Source organism: Mchenga conophoros, linkage group LG8, assembly GCF_057382185.1.
Source record: "Mchenga conophoros isolate Kocher_MC1m ecotype Shallow Benthic linkage group LG8, M_conophoros_male_GT1.1, whole genome shotgun sequence".
NCBI classification, from domain to species: domain Eukaryota; kingdom Metazoa; phylum Chordata; class Actinopteri; order Cichliformes; family Cichlidae; genus Mchenga; species Mchenga conophoros.
The window spans coordinates 14168532-14190675 of NC_140533.1; the positions used below are offsets into that span (position 1 = coordinate 14168532).

Consider the following 22144-nt stretch of genomic DNA (forward strand, 5'->3'; position numbering starts at 1 on the left):
TCTGTACCTTTACCTATCAATATTTTGTAATAAATTGACATATGAATGAAATTTGACAATTGGTTTTTAATAAATTTGTCACCACTTTTGGCTGACTAGTGTAAATACTGCGGTTTGTAGGAATCATGTCTTAATTTATTTGCTTATCTTAACATTTGTCAATGTTTTGTGTATAATAGTTTTATTTTATTCGATAATAGTTTGTGGATGGTCACATGATTGGGGTTGTATTGAATGCTAATAGGCACCTGTTGGTAGGATAAATCTTTCAATGTTTTTTTTTTCTTTAAAATATAAAGTTTGCACTTTGGAATACGTTTTTCATTTCCCTTTTCAATAATAGAGATTTAGTGGTATTGTTTTTTGTTTTTATCTCAGTATCATTATTTTTGATTGATGTGTCACATGAATGGATAGGTTAAATCTCCATGTCAGTGACTTTAATTTGTTCCTGGGGGCCCTACAACTTTCCAATGGAATGTTTTAAATAGTGTCACAGGAAATACAGGAGTGATATCAAATTCAAAAATGTCATCTGAATATGAAGCTCATACCATCAGCTTTGTTTGATCCGAACACTGTATATGGGGGCTTGGTTGTCCAACTCTGTGATTAAAAAAATGATAATACAAATGATGAACTCTATACAAAAAAACAAAGTGAGGGACCTGTCACTGCACCAAATCAGAGTGTTTTGAATAAGAACTTTCTTATATTTTCACCTTTGTCTCATCTAGAAGTAATAGAAACTAAGGGTGGTTTTTCTGGATTGTAAAAAGAAACCCGACAAACAGCTCTATTTCCTATGAAACATTTTGTAAGCTGAGCATCTGAAAATTCTTGTACATAACAAGATTTGTTTGTGCTGTGCTTTAGAAAAAAATGTATTGCCATTGGAATGAATACATTTTGTTGCAGTATGCACTGTTTTGGGGTTTTGTCTTGTTTCGTCCATTTCTTTAATTATTCCATCCTCTGGGATCAAATATATGATTTCATATACCAGAGGTGTGGACTCGAGTCACATGACTTGGACTCGAGTCAGACTCGAGTCATTAATTTTATGACTTTAGACTTGACTTGAAAAAATGTTCTAAGACTTGTGACTTGACTTGGACTTTTACACCAATGACTTGGGACTTGAATTGGACTTGAACCGGTTTACTTGAAAAGACTTGATATTTTACCCCAAATATAAAATTTAACATGCATATTATATAGAGATTGAAAATGTGACGTCATTCAGGGGTAAAACCGCAAAGGATTCTGGGAACTCGTGGCAAGCGGTACTAGCGCACACAGCCTTTCAATTGAAATCAGTCACACAGCGATAAAAAGAAACACAAAAATGTCAAGAAGCTGTTGTATTATTAACTGCAATAGCCGGTCGCATGACAGCCACGGGAAGCCGACGGGTAAAGAGATCGGTTGTTATCGGATTACGTCGTTGAAGAGAAATTGTTCGAGCCATGTTTCCGAAGTAACAAAGATGCGACGGATGGCCTGGATTGCAGCCATTCAAAGACCAAATATAACGTCCCAGAACACTCCAGCTCACAGGTTAGTCTGCTCCAAGCATTTACACGAAGGCAAGTCTTCTGTTGTAGTTAATGCGTCATTTTCATAACATAATTGGTGATATAGGTTACAAGCAAGTCTGGTGCTGAACAGAAATTGTCGCGCTATGCTCCTTTGTTTATTGTGCATAAATAGTGAATTGTCCTGACACAATATTGCGTTTCACTTCTGTTATTATGGTACACTGACAAAAACATATACTTTTATTCACAGGGTAAAACAGTTGTTTTGTATCACTAATTGCCCAGTGCGATTACAACATACAATATTATTGTCACTGCTGCATTTCTGTGATGCTACCAGAAATTATTTCCACTGCTAATTAATTACCGTTGAGCTCAAAGGTTATATTAATAAACGGTTAACGAATGTGTATTTATGACGACGATTTGTGAGACTGGTAAACTTATGATACGTACGATGGTCTTTCGTTCTACACGGTGCATTTCAAGGTCCTGCACCCATCCGTCGGTAAACTGTACCTGGACTTGTTGCAGTGACCTGAAGTTACTAAACTTCACGAGTGTATGCACTCACTCCAAGAACCGTATGATTATAAATATGCATATAAATATGCTACGATGAGATAGCTGACTTCATCTAACTAGCAAATGTTGTCCAGGCTACGTTGGTGATGCAGTTTTTTAAAATATGTATGATATTTTTGTCATGCGATTTTAAAGCCGGTCCTACAACCGCATCCAAGAATAACATGCAGCTTATCTCAGAACTGTCGGTGAAAATTATTCTTGGAGCTAGGTTTAATTGAGCTGCATTTTAAAGAGGTGCAATTTCACAATTTGTGTATATTTTCTAAGTTCACTATTTTGTCATGTGTTGAGAAAAACACAGATTTAAAAATTACATGGTCTAATATTTACATTTAGCATAACTGCAACATGCTTTTTTCGTTTGTTTTTTTTTAAAGACTCGAAAGGACTTGAAATTCAAAGTTTCAGACTTGTGACTTGACTCGGACTTTTACACCAGTGACTTGAGACTCGACTCTGACTTGCCTGACATTACTTGAGACTTGACTTGAGACTTGAGGATAAAGACTTGAGACTTACTTGAGACTTGCAAAACAATGACTTGGTCCCACCTCTGTCATATACACATAAGCACCTAAGTGATGCATTGGAGTAGAATGAATATAGTTAAACATACTGACTTAACCAGATAACTGGTACACTCCTATTGATGCATCTATTTTGAATACCACATTTTGTAAAAGTGTCTTCAACCATGTTGTGTGTCTCCCCTATACTGCTCTTTGTTTATACACGGGGGTGTCCTCCCATTGTTTAGCATATTATATATATATTGATAGATATAGATAAGTATCTTGAAGTGTACTGCGGCAGTTTCTTACCCCTTTCTCACTGATGGACTCATTGAAAGCGGACAAAAGTTTTTAATCTGAGAATTGAAACCAACACATCTCTTCATAAGACTTCTAATAAGGCCTTCCTCTTAAATGATTTTTTTCTCTCCTCGGGTCTGGATGTTTTATTTTTGACTGAGACATGGACCTCTCCGGGTGAGTTCATCCCCTTCTCTGAACTTCTCCCTTCTGACTGTGCCTTTTTTAGCTCACCGAGGCTTACTGGTAGAGGTGGTGGCTTAGCCTCGGTTTTTAGAAATAAACTTGAGGCACGGCTGCTACCCTCCCCAACCTATTCTAGCTTTGAAGCTCAGCTATTGGAATTGACTGGCCCTCGAACTACTCTGTGTGTCGTGGCTTATCGTCCGCCTAAATATCATAAGATGTTCATTTCTGAATTTGCTGATTTTTTGGGTTCTATTCTTTTTAAATATGATTCTGTAGTTATTTCTGGTGACTTCAATATTCATGTTTGTTGTATGGATGACCACCTGTCTAAAGATTTTTCTGCACTGACTGACTCTTTTAATCTTACCCAGTGGGTAAATGAACCTACTCATGTTAAGGGTCACACCCTTGATCTGTTTTTTTCATTTAACGTGGATATATGCATTAAGGAAATTAGAAATACTGGACTTTCTGATCATTCCCCGGTCATCTTTGACGTTGACCTGGGTATCACTGACCCTTACTTGGAGGTTCCTCTCCATCCTACTCGGACTATTAACGCCGATACTGTGGTCAACTTCTCTACATCTTTTGTTAATTCCTCATTTAATATGTCGGACTGTTTTATCCCACACACACTTGAGAATTTTACCAATACTTTTTTAACTACATGTTCCTCGATTCTTAACACTATTGCACCTATCAAACACAAACGCCCCAGAACCTACTCGCAATGCTGGTTAAACGACTCTGTCCGTGTTCTACGGCGTTTGTGCAGGCGCGATGAGAGGAGGTGGAGGAATGATAGACTCCAGTCATCATATGACATTTTACGTATTAGCCGCTCGAAATTCCAATCTGCTGCCAGAATGGCTAAAGCAGCCTTCTTCGCTAAGATTATTACTTCTAATGGTGACAATCCTCGCATCCTATTTAAAATTTTTAACTCAGTGGTGAATCCTCGTCCCTCTATGCCACTCTCGTGCTCCCCAGGTCTCTGTGAAAAATTTTCAAACTACTTTCTAGATAAAGTTTTATCTCTTAGATCTACGCTTCCTTTGGTGGCTGACAGTATGTCTAATCCTGACTGTTCTGCTGCCTTACATCAATTTGAATTAATTTCACTTCCCACTCTGAAGCGTATAACTGAGAAACTAAACAATACTAATTGTGTACATGATGTTCTTCCATCTCGTATAGTCAAGGATTGTTTTAATGTAATTGGACCCTGTCTATTGTCTATATTGAACCTCTCCTTGCTTTCTGGTTATGTACCTTCAGTTCTTAAACATGCTTTTATTCAACCCGTTTTAAAGAAAAATAATCTGGATCATAGTGATTTTGCCAACTATAGACCGATTTCCAAGCTTCCTTTCTTGGCTAAAATCCTTGAGAAGGTGGTTCTACTTCAACTGCAGACCTACCTGGATGAGAATAATATAAATGATAAATTCCAATCAGCCTTTAAACAACATCATAGCACTGAATCAGCGCTGCTTCGTGTTTTTAATGATCTTTTACTTATGGCTGATAATGGTCGTCCTTCTGTTTTAGTTCTATTGGATCTTTCATCTGCATTTGATATGGTTGACCATAACATCCTAGTCGCAAGATTAGAGCACTCTGTTGGCATTAAGGGCACTGCCTTGGACTGGCTCAAATCTTACCTCTCCAATCGGCTTTCTTCGGTACATCTGGCCTCATCTTCCTCTTCCCCTGTACCTGTTTGTTGTGGTGTCCCCCAGGGTTCTGTGTTAGGCCCGACCCTTTTCTCACTGTATATGCTTCCTTTAAGCGCTATCTTTGAGAAATACCACATTGCTTTTCACTATTATGCGGATGACATCCAGATTTATTTTGAGTTACATGATGATCTCGCTTTATCTTTAAAAAACTTTCGTGAGTGCATGAGTGAGGTCAAGAAATGGCTGTTGGCAAATACTCTTATTCTCAATGAAAAAAAGACTGAAATCATGATTTTTGGCAGTAATGCCCTTCGCGCCAAACTTCAAGATGCCTTTGGCTTTCTTACTAGTTCTTTCTCTGATACTGTCAGGAATCTGGGTGTCTTGTTTGACAGCTCCTTTAAACTTGATAAACAGGTGTCTGCTGTTGTCAGATCCAGTTTTTATCAGCTTCGTCTCATCTCCAGGGCCAGACACTATATCCCGTATAATGACTTAGAAAAGCTCATTCATGCTTTTGTAACGTCAAGACTGGATTACTGTAACTCACTCTATTCTGGTCTCCATGTTACCCTTCTACATAGATTACAGACAGTTCAGAATGCTGCGGCACGTATTCTAACTAAAACCAAGAAGTTTGACCATATTACTCCGGTTCTTGCTGAGCTGCATTGGCTGCCTATCAAATACTGTATTCAATTTAAAATTTTGCTCCTTACTTTTAAAATTATCAATAATACTGCACCAACCTATCTTAAGGAACTTTTAAACCCTTATGTCCCTGCCAGGGCTTTAAGGTCATCCTCGCAGTTATTGTTAGTTCAGCCCAGATCTCGGTTGAAATCTAGAGGCGATCGATCGTTTGCCTTTGCTGCACCTGAGTTATGGAACAGCCTCCCGATTGGCATTCGGGAGTCTGATTCTATTTTTTCTTTTAAAGCACGCCTTAAAACTTATCTTTTTGAACTTGCCTTTTCTACCCGTTAAATGCTGACTGTTAACTGCGACCTATTGCATTAACTTTTTACTATTCCTTCATTCTTGGTGTTCTCTATCATGCGGCACTGGGTCTGCTATAATCTATGTGCTGCAGTCCATTTTATTAGTGGCTTTCTACTGTGAACATTGTCTGCTGTTCTTATTATATTTTATTAATGCTCTTAACTGTATTATTTTATTGTTTTTTGTAAAGCACTTTGGTATGCCTAGGCTTTTAATGTGCTCTATAAATAAAGGTTGTTGTTGTTGTTGTTGGAACTCTGAGACTGGAAGAGTGAAGGTAGGATGATTTGTCAAACTTTTAACCCTGAGTACAGTAATGAACAGTTGTCTGATCTTGACAGCTTCTTCATGGAGTTTTGTAAAAGAATGAGGATCACAAATCTCATCCAAGTGATCATTTTAGGGCTTTTTGATGCTCATTTTAAATCTTAATCTTTATAGAATAAACTAAATTTCCACTGAGAACAATACTGAGATGCTTCCCCTTCCTAAAATCTCAAATCTAAAGTGGAAGGATTTATTTTTTTTGTTATTGATACACTGAGTAATAGCGAACTCAAGAAAGACTTCAAAGCCACCTCTGTCAAAATTAAATATGTTTATGTTCTTTATAATCTAACTAAAACTGCATAAACATACAACGTTTTCCAAGTTACAACAATCTATACCATTTGTAGTGGAGTGCACATTGAAAGGAAATGAAGTTAAAGTGAGTGGAGGTGGACTCAGTGGAACATATACAGGACTTCAGTTTCACTTTCACTGGGGTGATGTAAAAAATCCAGGCTCAGAGCACATGATTTATGAGCACAGATATCCAACGGAGGTACAATGTTTCTTCATTGCTTGACATCTAAACTCCTTTTCTATATTTTGCTTTGCCTTATAAGTTGTTGGACTTTCTTCCAGATGCACATAGTCACTCAGAAGGATCATCTCACTGCCCCTCCAGAGCATCCAGATGGATATGCTGTACTTGGTTTTTTTTATAAATGTCTGTATGCCCCAGACTTCTCGCTGCTATTTTTAAATAGGCGACACTTATAAAACTGGTTTACATTGACGGCTTTTAAGTATTAACATAATTAGCATTCATACATAATGTAGAGTTGAAGTCCACAGGAGTCAGAGCCATGGGTGAACTTTACATCATACCTGGCAAACCTCACCGACAAGGGTTGGTCTTTTCTTCCACTAGAGTTCCAATGGCTTTGTTTAAAAAAAAAAAAGAATATTGAAAGATTAGAAGAATGGCCTGCCATTGTTGTTGCAGTTATAACAATAGTTAAAGGAAATTTGTGTTTGACTTCTTTGTCTGTATGTGGAATTATTTTTGAAGTCAAACGATAAAAGTTTGTAAAGTCATGAAGCAGAAGAGGGTGAGACAGTAGCTGACAAACCATGCCTCTTGACTTTTGTGAACATGCACTGAAGTGAATATAAAATGCAAACCACTTTATGATTACATTTATTTATCCTTTTAAATTCAAGTCTCTTTCATTCTAATCTTTCCACAGGGAGCAAGGTTAGTTTAGACCATAGCATCTCTATTGATGACTTAATTGGAAATGTAAATTTGACAAAGTTCTACCGATACATGGGTTCCCTGACAACGCCTGCTTGCAACGAAGCAGTCGTGTGGACAATCTTTCACGAGCCAATCCACGTCAACACTGAACTGGTGAGTTCTCTTTAGCACAAGAGGAGCAAAGATCGTGTAAGGGGATCTGCAAATATGAATGTTCTCTCCACCTTTTAACACAAACACAACTAACTAAACGGTCCAAGCTGTATGAGAAAATGCTGAAGAAAAAGCTTCTTATGTTAATTTATGTATTAGATATCAGTTAATTTATCACTTAATTATAGTGAATAGCTTGACCTGCAAATGACTCGTGGCAAATGAAATTCTTCTGTTATCCAGTCTGTGTTGGAATCACAAACATTTGCAGAAGAAAACTGAAACATGCAGCCAAGCACACGTGACATACCAATGGAACACGCTGGTACATGCTGGTGTCTGCTTTGATTGTTCTGTTTGATAATCATGCCTTTTTATTTATGTTATTTCCACTGTCTGTACCAACAAGGTCTTTCTTGTCACCTTATCTGCCTAATGGTGGTCAGCTGTCTGCAGTTAGTGAGGCGTAGGCCCTATACTTGTCTGGCGACTCAGCAGATGCATGACTCGTTGAATTTAACTTAAGGCATCAATGAGTATGCAAATCTCTTACAACACTTTTGTGTGCATAGTCTGTAAGATTATAAAGCACCTCATTAGCCTGGATTTGACAGGCATGATAGGAGGATGACATCTGAGAGTTTATTTTTGTGGAAACAGAAGAAATACACCACAGTTATTAGAGTTTTGTATTTACTATTTTTCCCCCTATTTTCTTTTCTTTCTTTTTTTGATTTGCTTTCTTTCAGTAAGATTTCAAAACAGATTTGCTAAAAAATTATGAGGATCATTGTCAGGGCAAGATTTAAGATGTCCAGAACCTGGATTACAATATGAATAAGGCAGCTAGTTCACAGTCTCAGTGACTAAATGCACCAACGCATCATTAGGTGGGGCATTTCCTTTTTTTAAAAAAATATTAGACAATTTTGTGCATTATTATTATTTATTTAATTTTATTCTGAAGTGTAGTTTGTATTGTTGTTTCAGAAAAATGTTCTTTTCAGACTTCGTTTTTAGTGTGGTTTTACAAATCTATAATAACCCCAGTAGCCTCTTCCAAGTACCAGCTACTTTTTATGACATCAGGTCTAATTTTGTGCTTTTTTTGTGTTCATATGTGAGAAAATCTACCATAGCTGATCTTGTCTGGCAGGACAGCAGAATGACATAAACAGTAAACTGACATAACAGCAAAATGCCCCATAATAAAGTAGGCTTCACAAATTTGCAAATCAAAATCTCTTTACATATTTTGTAGAGTAAAGTGCTCTAAAGCCTCACAAGAGCTGAAGGTTTTTAAAGGATGCCTCTGGTTGCAACTCATCTTGACATGAAAAAAGTGTCTTTGTTCAATTTAGGTGTGCAGATAAAACAAGCAGTAAAGACATTTATTTGAAAGTTATTTGACTGAGCTATGGAGATGCAGTCTGATGGTGCTGTATGTTTGACACAGTTCACAACCAAATCCCCACAGTAGCAGTAGAAGAAAGCAGAAGGGTCAAAACAGCAAAAGCCAAAAATCACTGTTGGATGCCAGTGATCTTCAGGCCCTCAGGTTTTGTGCATTTAAAACAGTCATGATTCTGTTACGGAAATCACTGTTTGTGAACACGGTTCTCCATGCCTTACACAAATGTAAGTTAAAACTCTGTCAGAAATGCTGCTGTCGTCTCTGGATCAAAGTTAACTTCAGATGGACTGAAGCTAAGTGGGACACTGTTCTGTGGTCAAATAAATCAAAATCTGAAATGGGACAACTTAGATAACATGGATGCTGAAGCTGCTAGACTAAAGAAAAGAGCGACCAACTGGAACGGTATTTGTACCTAGTTCAAAAGCCTGCATGTCTGGTTGTACAGGGTTACATTAGCACTTATGAAATTGACCTGCAGATGTGGAAGGGCAACACAGGTACTAAAATCTTGATATGGGTTTAAAAGTGACATATTCTTCCATCTGGATGGCATCTTTTCCAAGAAAGCTCTGACATATTTCCAATTACTATATAGAGCAATATACTAAATCTATTACAGCAGCTTGACTTCATAATATAGAGGAGTCTGGGTGCTGTGGTCTGGCTTGAGTCTAGATCTTTTACACATTAGGAGTATAATGAAAAGAATGGCCAAAGCTTACCCCTTACAAAAGTCCAGCATTGGTTTCCTCAGTTCCCAGATGTTTCTGGACTGTTGCCATAAGAAGAGAGGATGTCACATAGTCTTGTGTCATTTTTTGCAGATGTGTTGCTGCCATTAAATTCTTAAAATTGTATATTTTCCATGTAAAATGTTTGATATGTTGTCTGTTTTCAGTTATGATTAAAAAATATGTTTCCTTGTTCTTACACCAAAGTACAGGCTCTCAGAATGTGCACTACTCAGTCATACGCTAGAAGTAAAGAAGTGTTTGTGCTGCCAGGGCACCAGGAGATATTAACAATTTCAAAATGCATTTTTGATTGTAACATTACAGTGGATAAAACTTTGGTAATCTGTTCTCAGATAAAGAAGTTTCCCATGGAAACAAAGCTGGTTAATATCTACCGACCTACACAACCTCTTCATAAACGTCACGTTTATGCCTCCCGTGGAACTCCTCTGACTCCCCGTAAGCTGCAAAACACATAAATGATTCATGCATTTTTATAACTCCAATTGGCACATTACATATATGACCATTTTTCCATTCTTCAGATGAATGGTGTTATGATCCACATCACTGTGGTATGTATCAGCACATTTAGCTGTAGAGTTTTATGCAGGTTATACTCCATTTTGATTTTGACTTGTCCTAAAAATGTTTTCTGCAAATAGCTGTCACTCCACCTTCTTGGCACCTTCTGCCCGGCTCCCACTGTAGCGGTACATATCAGTCACCCATCAACATTAACACAAACAATGTTGTGCCAGACAGCAATCTTGATGCCTTTTTTTTTATGCACAATTGTTTTGGATATGATTGATGTAAACATTCTTATTTACATCATTACAAGATGTTACATTACAATGACAATCTATTTCACAGAAATCAAAGAGTATGATTGTTATATTCTCTTCTTTTGTTCTCAAACAACCTCCAGTGAAGTGTGTACTGGTGAGAAATTTGATGGAGGTGTCAGGAGGAGGTTTGGGGCATGACTATACCATCCTAGAGTTCCACTTCCATGGGGTGACACATCAGATACATCTGAAGGCTCAGAGCATACTGTGAACTCAATAAGATACCCAATGGAGGTAGTGACAAAGATTAAGCTTTTTTTTTTTTTTTTTATAACCAAACACACACCTGTTTATACTTCATTCCATTAATTCTTTTTCTTGTCCAGATGCACATTGTAAGCAAGAAAAAGGATTTAACCCTGGATCAGGCACTACAGGCACCTGATGGCTTGGCAGTGCTGGGATTTTTTATTGAGGTAAAACTTGGACAAGTGAAACTGTGAGCAACAATATATGTGCTTTATTGGTATCAAACACCTTTGAGTGCTTGTAATAAATGTACCAAACACGTACATGTCAAAAAAAGCTAAATCTATACTATACTCAAATTTCTGACGGCATCTGCAATGTGAACAGGGCAGAATTAATTCCAAATAATAGTTTCCACTGACTGACAGGTGCCATCACGTACAACATTACATCAATATTTCATCTAAAGACAAACAGTTTCCATTTTAACCTGCTCCACGCACAAAGTTGTGTTATCACTGTCTCAGGCACTCAGTGTTGTTGATTGACAGTGCAGTTCATGCTGGTGGCTGATGACAGTTTTTATTTCAAGGACGGAAATCCATTTCTGAAAGTTAAAGTAAAAAATGTATATTTTCTGCTCATTTGACCTAAATGATTATCAGAATTCCACAGAAATCTGAGAAAAGTGAACAAAAAACCCTGAAGTGATTGATAGGTCTATAAAAAGAAAGCATAAGCTGTCTGTAAACACTTTGTCTTAACCCTCTCAGGCTCAAATTAAACTTTTTGTTGCTAATGCACAACCAAGTCCTGCAGTGGTACTTCTGAGTAAAAAAAACCTCATAAAATATGTATGTGGGGTAATCAGGTTGTTAGTTTTTAACTGTTGCAAATCGGCAACGCCTGCCTCGAGAGGGTTAATATCCATTTTCTAGTCCACCCATACTACCAAGAGAACCTCTCATGGGAGCACTGTATCAGGAACAGCAACGGTGTGTTTTTTAATGTTTTAATTTTTTAAGTTTGTTAAACTACAACCCATATGTTTGAGTTTCTTTCTAATTATCCAATATAACTGTCTCGATAGACACATCCCACATCAGCGCTAACATCTAAGACAAACGCCTGGAAAAAACTGACCAGCTATCGCTCAAAGATCCACAAAGTTGGTGAGCACAAATGTACTTTGTTGAATATAAAATCAAAATTCTGAATGAGGACCTAAGCAGATCACTGCAACTTGTGCATTTTCACTTCCTTGCAGGTACAACAGTGAAGGTCACAGACGATATCTCCATTGATGACTTGCTTGGTGATGTGAACCGCCATGAATACTACCGCTACAGTGGCTCCCTGACCACACCTTTATGCAGTGAAGCAGTTGTCTGGACAATCTTTAAAGAGTCAATCAATGTGGACTTAAACCTGGTAAGTTATACGTAATGTCAGATATTTAAAAAAGGTAATTCAGCCTTGAGGCCTTTGCATAGTATGCCAGATGAAGAAAAATGGGAGTAATAATACAGATGTTTGACATTCCTATGTACAATGGTTAAAATTACTATATTCCCTTTGTACTGAATTGTGTTTACACAATGAGAAGGCTGATTGTTATTAAGAGGCACCTAGACAGGGAACAAATGCTTTTTGGGGGTTGTTGTAGCTCAGGAGGTAGAGTAGGTCATCCATTAATCGGAAGCTTGGTGGTTTGATCCTTGGCTTCTTCACCCTGCATGCTAAATATTCTTGGGCAAGATACTAACACCAAGTTACTCTCTAATGCACCTATCCAAGTATGAACGTGTGTGAACAGCAAAAAGGACTTAATTAGAAAAGGCATAGAAAAAAGTGTTTGTGTGAGTGAGTATGAATGAGGCAAGTTGTATAAAGCACTTTGAGCACTATATAGAAACCAGCCCTTTTTTACTTTCTACAAAATTGCACATTCTTTCAGTCTTAAGCAATTTTTAAACATTTTAACCAACAGCTGTATCTTGAAATGAACAGTAATACTGATGGTAGAGAATCGGTAATGTGTATTCCACGTGACATTACGGTCAGCCACTTCAGCTGAGAGTTTATGGATTTAGACGTTAGCATGACGTTATCTCATGAGTTTCCATCTAAAGGCGACATACTCTGTTCTGATTGAGGGATTTCCAAAAAAATAAAAGGTACAGGTCTGCTATCACTTTGCTAAGACATTAAATTGATTAAACCACTGATCACGAAGAATTTATCATATAAAATATTAAAATATCTCTCCCATGGGCAGTGACGAAACAGTGATTTTTTTTACTAGTTCCTTATTATCTATAGAGATACCACAACACACTATAGATTTAAAACAATATAGGTTTATTCAGTGCAAATATTATTAGTTAATAGTAGGAATCTTTAGTGAATGAATAGTAACAACTTTAAACTTTTATTGTGTTTAACTTTACTAGGTAAACTATGTCATTACATTTAAAGTTCACTGTTCAGTCCTTTGGACAGCTGGTTTTGTGAAAATCCAAAATGTCTCCCTTTTCTTTAGTGGCAGGTCATGATCTCTAGCCAAGTTTTAAGTATGTTTAATCCCAGAAAAGCAGAGAGAAGCTATGGTATGTTTTATATTATTAATGTTGGCAACTTTATATCACAAAAGAAACATACCTAAAAACAGAATGTATCAGAAACACGTGATCCTTGGCCTTCAGCTGGAATAACTTTCATGCATACCAACATGCATATATCATGTAGGAAACTATTCTTAATTAATAAATGCTGACTACATTTCACTGTAAATATTGATTTTTTTTATGTTGTCCTTGACTTGATAACGGTATTGAACAGTTTTTAGGAAACTTGTTAGACTTGAAATCGGTGACCAAGATCGAGTATGATTGTGATAGTTGACCTTAACAACACACACTGAAAAGCCAAGCGCATCTACTATCATAAAAAAATTTAAGAAAATACCATACTTTTTTCATAGCAATAATGTGATAGAACGGCACCACAGCACAATAAGCTATGATAGACTACGTTCAAATAGAGTCAATATAATGTTGGTTCAGGTAAAGTGATTCATCTGCTCGGTTTCCTCTGGTGTGAATGACACTTTCAGTTATCTGTGAAATCAGCTGCTCTCAGTATATCACTAATCAGTGCTGGGCAGGAAGAGAAAAATCATGTGACTGTCTTCAACAGTTCAACACATTCTTTGGCAATCTGTACATGCGTCAGGTGAGGTCACCTTTTCATCAACCCTTATGAGGCTTCCACGACAGGCGCCAGCAGTTAGCAGATTACATAACAGGTTACACTTCTGCACCAATAAACCAGGAGCATGTATTCCAGTGCAGGAACATAGACATCAAATAATGATGTGAACATTAAATATGTCTTAAAAGATCTTTTTTTCCCTTTAAACCCACCAGATGAAGATGTTCCCTAATCAAACAGGATATTTCAATGTGTATCGACCCACACAGCCCTGTCATACCAGAACAATCCTAACTACAGCTGGCAGCGTTCGACAGTACTCCTCGACATCTGTTATGGTTTCTACTGCTGGTACGCAGCATCGGTGTCTATTTTATATAATTTAGATCAGCCAAGAACTGCTGTGAAGAATATACTGTGCTGCACTTATTAGGTTCTTTATATGTTAGCTTGGAAAGTGATTTTTCATTGGTGACATTTGAATATGTAATTTTCATTACTTTCATTGTATTATTATTATTGGTTGATTTTAGTGTGAGCAGAAATGCAGTTTATAAAACTTTGAGGGGATTCATGTCATACTGCCATGATATTAAACCTTGAAACTGAGATTACCAGTTACAGTTACCAGTAACAAAAATATTTCTGCAGTTGCTATAAAATAGCTGTTTCTTTTACTTCATCAAAAAAATATCTTATGAGGAAAAAAAAAATCACTATTTAAAAAAGCTTTTCTTTAGTAAAGGTGATATGTTTGCTATACAAAAAGCAAAGTATAACAGTATATTTTTAAATCAAACACTATTCTTTAGCAGTGGGAAATGTATTCTTCTAGCCAGTTTAAATATAAAAAAAACCCCACTTGTTTCAAATTGAAATGTGTGATTCTTATATGACGCTACAGGTCTGAAGCTTCATGTCTGCTAGGGTTCATTTCACTTACATGCTTGATATAATATATATAAAGTGAGGAGGGAATTTAAAGCTCCTTCAAACTCGGGTCCTCTACCAGAGGCCTGGGAGCTTGAGTTTCCTGTACCTGTGGTTGACCCCAGCCTCTATGGATCTTGTGCTTAGATCTTGTTCCTGTGCGGCCATGATTGGCAATAAATACAACTGAATTGGACTGAATTGAATTGGTGCCATGTAAATGTGAATCTGATCCATTTATTTATTTTGTAACCGTTACAATACATGGCTCTATGTTACTCTGAAGTTGCTGTTACTTTTAATAACATCAAGATTAGTATGTCAGCCAAACAAAAGTAACGAGGGAGTGCCGTCTTTTGTCAGTTTGACTTTTATGTCAGCAAAAACTACAGTTGATCAGGAACCAGTCTAGGTGCCCCATGTTACTTAGACATAGATAACCTGCGTAATCTCTACTCAATTGCATTGAGCATGACCTTTAGCGTATAGTGGTGTAACCTAAAATGCATTTTGCGCTGATATCATAATGGCACAAAGTTAAAAGAAATGTGTCATCTTTAAGTACCAATACAGTTGGAATATCACAGTATGTCATCCTATAGCTGCCCTTTATCCTTTAAGTTTAGGTCCTCTACACAGTGGTTGATTCTTTCTATATGAAATGACTGGTATGTACTAGGAACTGATCTGATATCTCTGTGCTGGTGTTGTTTTTACGTCATCATAACTGCTGATCCAGGAACAACATCACAACTGACAAATGACGTGGTCTGAGCGTTCAATTAGCATTAGCCAAGAAGTTAGTTAATGCTTTTAAAAGCAACCATCAGCAAACCAAGACGAATTACTTAAATTTGGGTAACAGTTAACCTAACTCTTTGTTCTAGGGCATTAGGCAAACCAAAGCATTTTTTTCTTTCCCGCCACATTGCAAAGTTACGACACCGCAACAATGTGGTTGATCAGTTGGTCGATCAATTGCAATGTTGATCCTGGACCAATAAAACAATAAATCACATGATAGGGTTGGGCAAGGTTTACAATGGGTCCAATCGAAACCTTGGCTGATTGTGACCCAAACCTGTTTTCACACCTTGGCTCGTGTGATGAGGTAGAGGATCAATGACCCTCTTGCGGACACTCCTATAGGGCTTAAAATTTGGAATATTAATTGCACTTAGAACTGAAGAAGCTTCTCGGATGAGAGGTGAAACGCCTTCAAGAAAACTTGAAGTCCAGATGCTTTTCTTTCCATGCTCCTTAGACCATCCCTGGCCAACATTATCATGATGATACAAAAATAGCAGCAACATATCATAATTAGATATCTCCATATAAGCACAAAACACACCTCTAGAAGTTTAATATGAATGAAAAAAAAAATCATTTTCTTTAATTTTGATTTAACTTCACAACTACATACGATTTGTTTCCAAAACCCAGGACCAGTATTCTGCTCACAAACCTTCTCAGAAAGTAGTTTTAGCGTTTCACAAAGCTTTCTAGTTTAAAAACCTTCTGGTCACGAGAAAACATAAACAGGGACATGCAAAGGAAAATTATCAGTGCAGCTCTAAGCAAGCTATGGACTGAAAATAGTAACATATGATATAACACATTCTTCCAATAGGTTTGACTGGTTGATTAAACAAACAAAAAAACCAACAAAACTAGAAAAGTTGCCTGTGAATGCCAAAGTGAAAACAAACAGTGTCACAGACATTGCATGTGTACAATGTGTGCTTACGTAATCATATTTTTCATGGTGATAAATCAAAGTACTTGTCACCATGCAACAATGATGGAAATAAAAGAATTCACCTTTAACTTGAAAAATACTCCAGCAGAGCCAGACTCAGGGAGGAAGAAGAAGGAAGGACAAGAAGACAAACTATGGGAGAAAGAAGACAACATTTAATGACATGCAATATGTGCTGTTGTAGTCAAAGGTTGCACTCATCATGGGCAGGAGTGTCATGGTAATTTGGGGCTCTTAATGACTCTTTTGAACTATTCTTTCTCCAGGGTGGAATCATGTACAGCATTCATCTTTAATAACCACCACAACAAACGTCTGGCATAATTCTGACTGGATATTTGACCACTTTTGGCAGAATTAGTTATTAGTTATTATCTTTTAACATGATTAGTTTTAACAGAAACAGATTTCATTTCATGTATTTATTTATTTATTTCACTCTTGGTTCAACAGTTTCAACAGTTTATCATTCCGTACACACAAACCTTTTTATATTTTTTTTAATCTGAAAAAAAGGGGAAAAAAAAAGACAAGACATTTTTTTCTAAAAATGGCCTGTCTTTGTATAGCACTTTACTTAGTCCCTATGGACCCCAAAACACTTTACACTACATTCAGTCATCCACCCATCCACACACTGGTGATGGCAAGCTACATTGTAGCTACTGACAGAGGCGAGGCTGCCAGACACTGGCGCCACCGGGCCCTTTGACCACCACCAGTAGGCAACGGGTGAAGTGTCTTGCCCAGGGACACAACGACCGAGACTGTCGAAGCCGGGGCTCAAACCAACCTTCAGATTACAAGGCGAACTGCCAACTCTTGAGCCACGATCACCCACAATCAAAAAACAAGTAAATCATGTGTCACTCTTTTACAACTTAAGTGTTGTTGCTGGTTCGATAATTATTCTGAAATGATTGTTAGCTGACCGTTTTGGAAACAAAAACAAACATTTTCTTGAATTCTATTTTAGCTTAATCAGGATTTGTTTCCAAAATCTAATATTCTATTGACAACTCTTCTGTGAAGAGTAGCTGTAGAGGTACAGGGGGAAGAGAGGCCTCATCTACTAATAGAAAGGTTGGTGGTTCGTGGCTTTGAGTGCTTCAGGAGCACTCAAAGGTAGAGTAGAAAGGAGCCATATAAAAACCAGTCCATTTTCCATTAAAGTAGTTTGAATTAGTATTTTGGACTGTATTAATAAAGTTTCTTAGTACAATGTGTATCTGAACATGAGAAAATAAGAGTGGCTGTGATTAATTTCCATAGCTCCAAGAAATCTGAGCTGAAATAGTAACCTATGGACACATTCTTTTAAGATCAAATTACAGCATGTTTGAGTAACACATTTTGTGTTCCCACAAGGAGGAAATTTCAGTCCGAGACTACTAACAGAGTTATAAGAAATACTAGAAAGTAAAAGAGATAAAAGTAAAGAAAATACATTTTAAAAAATGTGTCGAAGGGACAAAAAAAGGCTAAGGAAAATGCTCAGGAGAAAAGCAGATCACTTTTTTTGATGTATCAAAGTTTGCTATCTACAAGCACCCTTATTGTTTTCTTGCTAGTTTCCTTTTTGCACCACGGAAAAACTAAGAATGAAGTTTTTAACCTAGCACATCCAACCACCATTATAAACTATAAATGTCACCAGTCTTATTATGTCCAGTGTTTATTTTGTTCAATTCAATTTAATTCAGTTAAAGAGAAACCACAACAATCAATGATCCCTTATGAGCAAGAGCTTTTACTACAGTGGGAAGGAAAACGTCCCTTTTTACAGGAAGAAACTTCCAACAGAACCAGGCTCAGGGAGGGGCAGTCATCTGACATGACTGGTGGGGCTGGGTGGATGAAGACAGGATAATAACCAATATGCAAAGAGGTGCATAAACACATAATGGGTTGAATAGGTATCTGACTGACCTGACTAAATCCCAATTTCAAGAGTCAGATGTTTTAGTTCAAAATGCATTTTTTAAAATCTGTTTTTATTTCTCATGACCATTGCTACACACGGACAGTGCCTATTCCATCTGAAAACAGTTCTGTTGTTTCATATTTGTAGATGTGATAAACTTGTGCAACCAATGAATGATCAAAAGGGGGGAGTGGAAAATGCTGAGATTTGGCTCTTGTCTGTGCCAAGCTTACCTGGCTAAATGGAAGGTTTCCTGGTTTTATGTTTTGTCTACTTATAATCTTTTAATACAGGAAATACTCAACAATACAAGGAATGAATGTTCCGACTGTATCCTTTTTGCATTGTTTTTTCATTTAGGGGAATAATGACAATAGTCTTTTTTTATTCAATCAAGCCCGTAGTTTGTTTTTTGTTTTTTTAAACAAAGGACTTCCTTTATGCTAAAACCCAAGATCAAATTAAGCATGAGTAATACTGAATTTTCATAAGATGTTCTTTTGATCTCATCAAAATGTAAAACTGAACAACTTAGCATGAACAACAGTCTAAATTTCTAGACTTCCCCTCTGCCTTGCTTCCTCCAGATTTCTTGTGAGGAAGATAAATGAAAAATGTAACATTTAAAGACACATCAACCACCTGTGAATTTTCAAAATCAAGTGTTAGAGGTACTTCAGTCATGTTAACTTCAGTGCATGTTTCAGAAATATATAGGGTCTCTGACAAGTGCTTGCCCATAAATTAAAGAGATAATCTGTGACCATAACTTGTGTCTATAAATAATTCTTTGCTGGTTATTCTTAATCTATAAAGCCACTAAGAATGTGATGGACTGTACTGTTATTTGACCTCTTAGCAAAGACAAAGTTGAACAAGTTGTTCAAGGGATCTTGAAAACACAGATATACATGATATGTTTGGTATTCACAAAAAGTTCAGAATGCACGCAGATCCCCAAGTGTTTAATGGACTGCAATAAATTAGTTTGTGAAACACTTGAGCAGGCAGCATTTGCAAAGGTTAGCTGGTCACTTCCTCCAAAAACATCCATATATGCTTCCATATATGAGCAAACATACAAAAAACACACGGGCAGTGATTAAGGCAGCTGAGTGTTGCGGCTTTAAATGATGCATTTAACACTGACTCGTAATCTCACAACACCCTGGCAACAAAACGCTGAAGTTTAAATCTGATATTTTGATGTATCAAAACTACAAACTTACATTGTTCCCTTCAATGAATAGAACAAGTCATAATTTCCAGCACGGGTTGAAACATGCTTAATCCAACAAAAGCTGAAAGAAGCCACATCATATTCTATGACGCTGAAATGGGCAATGAGCCATTAAAATATCATAAACTCAAACACACCCAGAAACTGGATATATATAAAATTAAAAACAAAAAACAGTAGCTTCAGGATTTATTAGAACAACCATCATAGATGATATCAGAGTTGTGAGCAGAAACATATATGCTGGCTTCATGCCACCATGAAAAGCTGGTCAAGATACATAAAATGTGTAAGACCACCAAAAGAACCTACATTGCTGATGGGACTGTCTGCACTGGACAATTGAACAATGGAAGAAGGTGGCTTGAGCTGATGAATCAGGTTTTGCTTTCTAACATCCCCGTCCCACCAATTATGAAATAATTATTAACACAAGGCATAACTGTGAACTGAATGGCTTTGATTAGTCTTGACAGAAGAGTGAAGCTATGACAAACAGGCTGCTGTGGTTCCTGGTTACATGTATGCAGGAAATATCAGCGTCACATGTGTTCACTAAAAACCGGTTGTGGGAAATTTGAAAAACTGAAAAAAAAAACAACATTCCATTTTAATGACAGCAACGACTCTCAATCAGATGCTGCTGTCTTCCTGTTACTGATTTGGATGGGTGATAACACACTCGAACTGTCTATCAATACGTCTGTCGTATTGCAAAGCTTTGTGTGTTCAACCAGCTTCCCAGGATCTTTCAAGAAGAAGAAACTGTAGCAGAGATCTAAGATTACTTGTTAGTGTAATTACCCACATAGCATTCTGGTTAGTTGCAATGTTTGTCATTTAATTAAAACAACAATGCTGGCATTGAAAACACTATTGATGGATCGCTACTCAAAACCCAAGCTGTCACCTGCACTTAACTGTCATGCATTCACACCTATCACCTTTCAAGAAAAACACAAAAGAAAAAAAAAAGTCATGCAGATCAACATAGGAAAGCATAAATGCTCCTGAATGATGGAAAGCATGCTGTCTGTAATTGTCTACTGGGTGTCTAGGAACAGTCCTACCAAGGCAAAGACTGATATGTTGTTTTAGCAGTGAGTCGCATTAAATCGTCTTATTATTCATGAATCGACACAATCACACGAAAACACAAATAGAACATGATTTTAAAAAAAACCCGATGATAAAACAATCTCCCTCTTTGTCAAACGGTTTTCATTCTTGTTCACTGCACAGTTCCACCCCCGTTCTCTGCGGCCTGCTGGAGCAGGGGGCTAGGAGGAGGAGTTGGCCGTCCGACTGCGGTCTGGAGTGTGGGGCCTCCCTGCTGCTGCGGAGTCGGGGCGGTCTGCCTCTCCCCACCGAAGGGAAAAGGGTAACACCACCTGGGTCTAGGTGCAGTTCCCCCCTCCAGGGGCAAGGGTACCTAGACTCGGTTCGTAGAGTACGCTTGGGGAGTGTGATCGTGTGTACAGCGTCTCTTTATGTTTGTCTCCACGTTGGTTGAGTGTGGAGTAAGTGCATATGAGAGCATGAGGGTGGGAATGGATGTTTGTATCTGTGTGTGCCTGTATGTCTGTGTCTATATGTCAGGTTGGGTATCAGACGCCACCTCTCTAGGGACATCTCAGGCCCTCCAAGGTTTGGAGGCCTATCTCCCCCCACCACCACTTCCCCTGCCAGTGGCGGACTTGTGTCTGGGGATGGGCGCCCAGGTACACACCGGCTCACTCCTTGGTGGCTGCTTATCGGGGCCTGGAGCCTGGGGCTCGCTCGGGCCACTTCGGAGGTGGGGTGCCCCCGGCCTCACGGCCTGGGGCTCGGTCACTCAAGCACAGCTGGCTGCCGGCGGAGCTCACGGGCGCGTCACTGCAACCCCCCCTGGCTTCTGCTCCGCGGCTGCTGAGTGAGCCCTCATCTGGGACTCTCCTCAGCTCTTACTGGGACAGTGGCGCAGCTGCCCCTCTGTTGGTCTTCCTTGGTCTCTTGTGTTCTGGGGGCCTCTGGATGTCTGGAGTTTTGATCTCCTCCATACCTGCTTCATGCCCTGGAGGACGGGGCTGTGCCCCCCCCCCCCCCCCCCCACACCCTCTAGCAGATCATTACATGAAGGAACCTTTAAAAAAAACAAACAAGCGCGTCCATGCTCACAGGTGTACACACGGGTGATCACACCCACAAACGACACCCTTTTTGGCTCCTACCTCAAAGCACACTGTGTTCTGTTGATCTTATGTGCTGCACAATAATGTTTAATATTTAGTATTTACTGTCATATTCCCATATATCATTGTGATGTTTATTCTATTACTCTTGTTCTCTTCTGCTTGTTTTCTTTTTTCTTTCTCAACAGGTGATCCAGGTGATCGATATATGCATTTTT

At 38.1% G+C, this 22144-nt stretch overlaps 1 protein-coding gene and 1 pseudogene across 2 annotated transcripts in view; both read left to right on the forward strand.

Annotated features, from left to right (window-relative positions):
• The first annotated feature begins 1349 nt into the window (after window positions 1-1349).
• LOC146568375 (putative carbonic anhydrase 5) lies at window positions 1350-21497 on the forward strand (annotated as a pseudogene). Its single transcript, XR_014893619.1, has 9 exons — window positions 1350-1560; window positions 10003-10108; window positions 10195-10224; window positions 10315-10362; window positions 10581-10734; window positions 10827-10916; window positions 11780-11861; window positions 11957-12120; window positions 20998-21497. The product of XR_014893619.1 is annotated as a putative carbonic anhydrase 5 (transcript).
• A 423-nt stretch (window positions 21498-21920) lies between these two features.
• The window catches only part of LOC146568376 (carbonic anhydrase 4-like), a 4245-nt gene continuing 4021 nt past the window's right edge, over window positions 21921-22144 (forward strand). The window contains exon 1 of the mRNA XM_085284418.1: window positions 21921-22144. This exon is cut by the window's right edge and continues 1003 nt beyond it. The gene's annotated coding sequence lies outside the window, so the exon portion shown is untranslated.